General features: G+C 44.4%; 1 pseudogene; it reads left to right on the top strand.

The window, feature by feature from the left end:
- The first annotated feature begins 3290 nt into the window (after positions 1 to 3290).
- Positions 3291 to 4768, top strand: LOC120611447 (aspartate--tRNA ligase, cytoplasmic-like; annotated as a pseudogene).
- Positions 4769 to 7872: the final 3104 nt, after the last annotated feature.

Genomic DNA, 7872 nt, shown 5'->3' on the forward strand with positions numbered 1-7872 from the left:
TCTATGTTTATGTACATTTCTACATACATTTTATACATCAATTAAAAATAAATTTAATAAAAGTCTTGCTTTTTAAAGATCATCAACCATCCATTGTTTAAACACACATATATGTATATATGTGATTTTACAGAATATCAGAATATCAGAAAATATGTGATTTTACAGAAAATATGGCTTCTTCTTGTTTTCTCGTAATTCTTTTTGTTGTAGACTTAAAAATTCCTTCCACATAATTATATAATTAATTGTAATTTTATATTATACCTTCAAACACAGTTTTGATGAGAACATTTAAAGTTTTAAAAATCTTCCTAGGGATTCTACTTCCACCTAGGAGGGAGAAATCCGGAAGAGTATTGTCTCACTGTAATGGTGAGAAAAATCCAGAAATAACATAATATCACAGCATTTCTTGAATCCACCAGAGAACTGGCTTCACAAGGCCATCAAGTAGCCCAAAATCCAAGGAGGGATTGGCCTCGCCAGGTGAGTGATGATGCACCAACGGGCTCGCCTGTGAAAGAGGATGGGAGGAAGGGGAAGGTGCCATGTAAGAGAGTAAGAAGAAATCAGCTAAAATCTTAAAGCAGTTCTAAAGGCCAACGGTGAGCCGACATGACAATGCGGAAGCCATGGACGTCTCAGACATGGGGGCAGTTGGCACCGACTTGATGGATCTCTTCCGCAGACCTCCAGCGGGTGCTCGAGAAAGCTTAGGGTTAGGGTAGGAGAAGGAGAGAGCCTCCCTTAGTGGTGCAGACATTGGGAAGCAGAGCAGCTGCCACTATGAAAGAAGCTTGATGCTTTGCCCCTTGCTTAGGGGTCTTCTCTCACAGAATAAACATCCTGAGTTCTTGAGGAAGGAAAACAAAACTTGTCATCCCCAGGGCACAGGTAAAGTTGCATGGTTATCGTGGGAAAGATAAAACAGCTATAACCAAAACCAAAAACACCGTTATCCCTGGGTGCGGGGGGAAACAGTCCAGGGACCAGGATCCTACACCAATGTAATTAGAGATCTCCTACTTCCAGTTGGGGGTCAGAAGACTATCTTCTGATCAATATCTATCTTCTGATCAATATCTGCCACAGATACTAAGCAAAGGCAAGAATCAGAGCAGACTTATCTTCGGAAACCATACAAACCAGAAGATTACGGACTGACATCTTTAAAGTACTGAAAGAAATTATCAAACCCACATTCTCTACCCAGAGAACATAGCTTTCAAAAAATAATGTGGAATAAAGGCTCAGAAAAAGTGACCTACCAAAAATTCAGGTTGAGATGAAATTTTCCCCAATGAAACAATTCTTGTTCAGTTTCGGCTCAGTAGCACCTGGGGGATGCAGCTTCTGCAAAAGCTGGGGAGCTTCTGGCAGAGCCATGAGGGCAGGCCTGTCACACAGTGGGATTCCCCTGGTGGGTCTGTGACCACGGGATCGGGGGGGGCTGAGCACACGCCACCAGACAGAGCCACGTGTGCAGGACCCCGTGGACTCCAACGATCAAGACACAGCCCAGTTTACGAGATGAGGCGAGAAGGAATTCCTGGGGGAAATAACTTCTCCTCCTATTCATCTCCACCCGTTGAGATCTTCTCTATCTTTTAAACCTTTCTCATAGTTATCGCTTCTCCTTTGAAACCATTTTGAAGCAATTTTCCACACCGATGCAAAATCTCTTTCTTCCACGCACCCTCATAATATTTTTTTAAAGCTTTTTATTTTGCAGATTATTAAACACATTCAAAAGTAAAGAGAACTGCATAATGAACAACTTCTGCCACGCGCCATCGCCCGGCTTCGATGGTTACTAACACATGGCCAAACCGGCCCTCAGAACACTTCCCTTGAATTTTTTTTTTTTTAACGACAATAATCCGAACTTTGAATTATTGCTCTACAAGCTTCATACATCCATGCCCCTTTCTCTTCTTCCCTAAAATGTTAGAGTCTACAGGGCAAGCCCTGTACCATATCATCAGCATAATTCCCACTGTGCTCGGCAAATGCTTAGCCCATACCTCCTTAACTGAATTGAAGTCGTAAGGACTGAATGCTTCTGTCAGAGTTTTCTTTCTCTAAATACCAGAAGCTCATGCAAAATGGTGAAGACGGTATCTACTATACGTTTTGCTATAACATTTTTAAGATTTTATGTATGTGTGCATTTATCAAACACCATGTCTATGTAATAATTTTTATTCATAGAATAGTTAGACAAGAAAGAGAGCATAGCTCTTTTAAAGCTTTTAGTCAAAAGGGGACTGTTCCTGGGAATATCCCCAAAAGTCTTGGCTCCAAAGAATCCACTTCTTCAGAACCATGAGAACAGGCCTGTCATACAGTGGGAAGTGAACCAAATTTGTTAAATCACTCAGAATACATTAACCTTTAGTGGGACATGTATGCGGCAAGCCACGTTATGTATTCTTATTTACTGGTACACTTTGTCCAGGGTCTAGGTTTTGCAATTGGTAGCTAAAGCCTGACGTAATTCTTATCTACCAAGGATGTGGCTACTTTTCTGCATTTTCATATTGTCCCTGTACTAGAGGGCTTGAGCTGTCATAACAAAGCACCACACACTAGGCGGCTGAAACAACAGAAATCTATTTCTCACGGTTCTGGAGGCCAGAAGTCTAAGATCAGGGTGTTGGCAGGGTCAGTTTCATCTGGAGGCCGGGAGGAAAATTCGTTCCGTCCCCTCCGCTAGCTGCGGGTGGTCTGCCAGCAATCTTCGGCGCCCCCTAGTTTGCGGACAGCATTCTGTCTGTCTTCTCATTGTCTTCGTCTTCCCTCGTAGGCACCTTGCCCTCACCACATGGTGCTCTTCGTAAAGGCAGCAGTCGTCTTGGATTATGAGCCCGCTCCACTCCAGCATGGCCTCATCTTAACTGCATCTGCAGCGACCCTGTTTCCAAATAAGGTCACAGATTGAGATATCAGGGGTCGGGACTTCGACTTATGAATTTGGGACACGATGCAACCCGCAGTGGGCCTTTTTCTCTTCCTCCAGCTGCTCTGAATGGATTCTAAAAGTCTTCCACTGATCTCAGGCTTTCCTGTTGCTACTCTCTCATTAGAGAGACACCTCGCCTCTGTTTCAGCCTCTTACTGAGGAAGCCATGCTTTCTGCCTAGTGGGACCCCCACCAGAAGTCTTTACCTGAGCTGTCAACATGATTTATCGTGAATGATTATAATGTCAAGAAGGGGAAACAGAGGGCCTGCCCTACAGAAGCCTGCAAGGGAGGGTGGTGACCACTGCCCCATCCCATTGTCCTGATGCCCAGAGCCAGCACCAGCTGCAAGACTCAGGAGAAGCCCTGGGAGATCACGGATGTAGCAGAAGATGATGCCAAAGAAAGATATGGAGTATCTTCAATGACACAGTCATGAGGAAAACCAGATGGATTTCTGTTTCGATCTGAAAGAATGAAAAGCTGATGAAGTTGTTCCGGCGTGTGCAAGGTTCATGCAGGCAGAGCCGAAGGGGAGCAGTGCTCGTTAGTTCTACGTCAGCAGCAGTTTAATGGCCGGGGTCCTGAGGCAGTGAGGGTCCATGCACGCAAGCAGATGGTTAAATTTGCTGCCACATCTTCAGAGAGACAATCATAGATGTAGAAGCTGTCATGAGAAAAGTGAATCAGGAAATTGGAAACTGTAGAGTTACGCGTTCAAAGATTCATGAGATCTGTTTGGCTGAACCCCCCTTCGCCCCTGCAGCTGGATGACGCCATTGGGCCTGAGGTGGAAGAAGAGGAAGGAGGACGTGCTGTCAACCAGGATGCAGGATCAGGCGGCAGAGTCATTGGTCTTAGGACATCAACTAGTCAGGCAGTCTTTCCTCTCCAGTCTGGCACCCGCCATCTTGTCCAAGAAACTTTAATTGACATGGGTTTTGTAGAGATCCAAACTCCTAAAATTATCTCGGCTGCCAGTGAAGGGGGAGCCAGTGTATTTACTGTGCCATATATATTTTTTTAATAATACAAATCTGGCTCAATCCCCACAGCTGTACAAGCAAATGTGTATTTGTGCTGATTTTGAGAAGGTTCTCTGTATTGGACCAGTATTCAGAGATGAAGACTCTAATATCCACAGACATCTCACTGAATTCGTTGGTTTGGGCATTGAAATGGCGTTTAATTACTATTACCGTGAAGTCGTGAAGGAAATTGCTGACATCTCAGTACAAACCTTCTATGGACTTCAAGAAAGGCTTTAAACTGAAACTCAGACGATGACTGAACAATTCCCATGTGAGTCATTCAACTTTTTGGAGCCAACTTTAAGACCAGAGTATTGTGAAGCGTTGGCTGTGCCTAAGGATGCTGGACTTGACATGGGAGATAAGGAAGATCTGAGTACAATGAATGAAAACCGGTGAGTCGTTTGGTAAAGAAAAAGTACAACACAGATTTTTATACTCTTGATAAATAGCCATTGGCTATAGGACCTTCCTGTACCATGCTTGGCCCAAGAAATCCTCCAGAGTCAAACACATGACATGTTCATGAGAGGAGAAACGCTATCAGGAGCCAAAAGGTTACATGACTCTCAGCTGCCCACGCAAGAGCCTTACATCATGGAGTCAGTTTGGGGAACCTTAAGGTGTTCATTGATTGCTTCCACCTTGGAGCCCCTCCTCATGCTGGTGGAGGCAATGGGTTGGGATGAGTGAATCTGCCGTTTTGGGGGGACTGTACAATACTCATCGGATCTCAACATCCCCCTGTGATCCCACGCGACACGCTCCTTAAAGAAAGCCGTGCTTTACATTTTTGCCAATAACCTGCTATCTATCGATCAGGCTATTGCTTATGTACTTAAAATTTTCAGTAGAATAAATGTCTTATCTAAAGTGCCACGATTACTTTTGGGTTAATGCAGCATAGGTTACTTTAAAAGAGATTTTTATAACTTTGGACACGCTTAAATAAGAAATGATTGAACATTTTAATGAAAAATTCACATGGTTATGTTAAAAATTCATACTGTATTACTACAAAAAAAAAACGTTAACAATTTTAAGCAGAAAAAAAAGGAGAAGAGTGAATGGAAGAGGCAGATACTAGCGTTTAATTCAAACTCAATTTGATTTCAGTCCAGCGCCCGTGGAGGCTCTGACCCCTCGCTTTCTTTTATCAATAATTTTCAGCTTTTGTCAGAAACCTCAATTTCATGCATTCAGTTAACCTCAAAATTAAATGACTACTTTGATTCAGCTGCAATTCCAATGGCTAATTAAGCCAGGCTTGTGGCGTAACAGCCGGCAGCAGTCAGTAACTAGCATGAGAGAGCAGATGCCTAAGAAGTCGGGAGCTGGCTAATTAGGTAACGCTTTTTATTTCTCCTCTTAAAATCTTAGACAAGCCATGCACACTGTGAGGTCTAAGCCTGAAAACTCAGACACCAAGAAATGAATCCATCAGCATTTCTAAGACATCTGTGTTCTCATCGTTCACTCACCTTTCAACATCGAGGATTCCCTGGGCAGACGCTGGTATCAGGGGTGGTCGTGTCCTTAGATGGAGTCACGACCTCTCCTAATGGCAGAAAAAAGGCCACGAGCATCTCTCCCTCCCCTGAAGCGAACCTAAGGACAACAAATGCCCCCATCTCTCCCCCAGAACCCTGACAGAGGATAGGGACTCGGGTTTAACCCAGGGCACCAAATTTTAGAAGACAGAGTTAGGTAGTTATTTGAAAACACCACACAATATTGAACCCCTTTCCACATCACCCCCTGAAAAGGTGTCTAGTGTCGCGGCCACAGCAGCAAGTGCATTCAGGGCCTTCTCGGCACACCCGGTCACCGAGGAGCTAAAGGACCCCAGGTCCAAGCTCTCTAGTCCTGTGCCTGTGGGTTACCCACACGGTGCCTTCCCTCCTCCCCGTCCTCTTTCCTAAACAACACCCCCATTGTTTAGGGCCTGAGGCTGGAATCACCTCCTCCACCCCAGGTCATTCTTTCTGCCAGCTGCCAGTGTGAGGATAGCGCTGATATTTTATTGCCAGGGGTGAGCAAACGTCCATGTCAAAAGTATAGACAGCAGGGCATCGATCACGCATGTCTCCAAATGCATCGTATTATCTTTCGTTCTCAGTTTTACTTGCTTAAAAATGAAACTCTTACTGCGTGCCGAGTATTCAGTTTGCTTTTCACATCGCATGGCTAGATCCCACATAGCCCCAAAAAGGACTGGCCGACAACAGGGTATGTAATTGCTAAGAACACTTCAAAAAACCAAGGTCAAGTCCTCACTAGACTCTACCACTTAGTGCACACAATGAGATTAGGGGCTGCCGTGAAACCCAAATCAAAGAAGCAGCAATGGAAAGTCAAGTGCAGAGCCGGCAAGAGCAGAGTCATGGGGCCGAGCCAGACTTGCGGATGTAGACGGAGTTAAAAGCCAGTAGCCAAGGATATATTGGGATCCAGTTTGAGAATCTGTGCTATACTCAAAACTGGAAGGATTCAAGGAAGTAACGAGATCCCTATGCTGCCCAGCCAAACTCCAGCAGGGAGGGCGTGCTCAGTTAGGGCACTTCTGGACGCTTTCAAACGCCACCATTTCTGCTTAGCTGCTCCTTAGTGTTTGCGTGGCTGCAATATTGGGTCTTTGGCGACTACGGTTTCATAATATTTGCATTTTTGCACAGCCAATTCCTTGTTCCGTTATCTTTAAAACTATGCAAAATGCCATCAAAGGACAGAAATTAATCATATTATTCAAACGGAAATGCCTTATTTTTCCATATTTACAGTATTTACCATGGAAATGGATGGATAGATAACACTTGGATAACCTGTTGACACCAGTACTGGCTTGAGGATGTTTCTAGCATGGGAAAGAATATTTGGCTAACAAATGGTAAAAGATGACCTTCCATTTTTAGTTCAAGCTTCCAGCTAGGTTTCTAACAACTCCCCCCAACGCCAGAAATCTTCTGTGCTTTAGTCTAACTTTCTGTTTCTGCTACTTACTCCGTAGTTCAGTCATTCGGATGCAACAAGGCCATCTTTGGCGACTATGGTTCCATAACATTTGTATTTCTGCACAGTCAATTCGTTGTTGACGTCTGGATTTACTTCCTGGTTTCTTTCATCGCATTGTGGTGGATGAAAAGGTGGTTCTGAAGCCTGATGGGCCATGATAAGAAAAGGCCTTTCACTGCCGAGGCCTCACGACGGACCACTCACATGCTGGTACACTTGGCAGCCATGGGATGAATAAATCACGTGTCTCTCACAGAATAATTTTGTGAGACTAAGACTGGGTCCTTATTGTGAAACCAATTTAAGTGGGAGAGTTTATGGAGTTCAGTTCATTCATTCATTCCATAAATATGTATTGAGAGTTGACATTATGCCTGGTATGGTTCTAGGTGCTGGAGATTCAGCAGTGAACACGAGAAAGTCCATCGCTCAAGGAGATTATATTGCAGCATGTGTGGGAGGAGGGGACGATGAGAGACAGATAATGAACAAATAATAAATATATGTGTTAGCGGGTGACACAAGCTAGGAACAAACATAAAAGAGGGTTCAGGGGGAGAGAATGATGGCTGCCAGTGAACGGGGGTTTGTTTTATATGAGGGAGTCAGGGGTAGGGCTGCCATCTCTGAGCAGACTTGAAGAAAGTGTATAAATTAGCCATGTTCCACCTCCATCCCCCACCCCACCCCACCCAGCCCTGCCCCCACCACAGGATTTCATATTCCAGCCTATTCTCTTCCCATCCACAGCCCACACAGCTCCGCTTAAGATGCTTCACTCCTTGGGGGCCAGAAAACAAGGCAAATATTATTCAGTGCGAAGCTCAAAAGCCACCGGGATAGGCATAAGACAGACAGAATTTG

Source organism: Pteropus medius, unplaced genomic scaffold, assembly GCF_902729225.1.
Source record: "Pteropus medius unplaced genomic scaffold, Ma_sr-lr_union100, whole genome shotgun sequence".
Classification (NCBI taxonomy): domain Eukaryota; kingdom Metazoa; phylum Chordata; class Mammalia; order Chiroptera; family Pteropodidae; genus Pteropus; species Pteropus medius.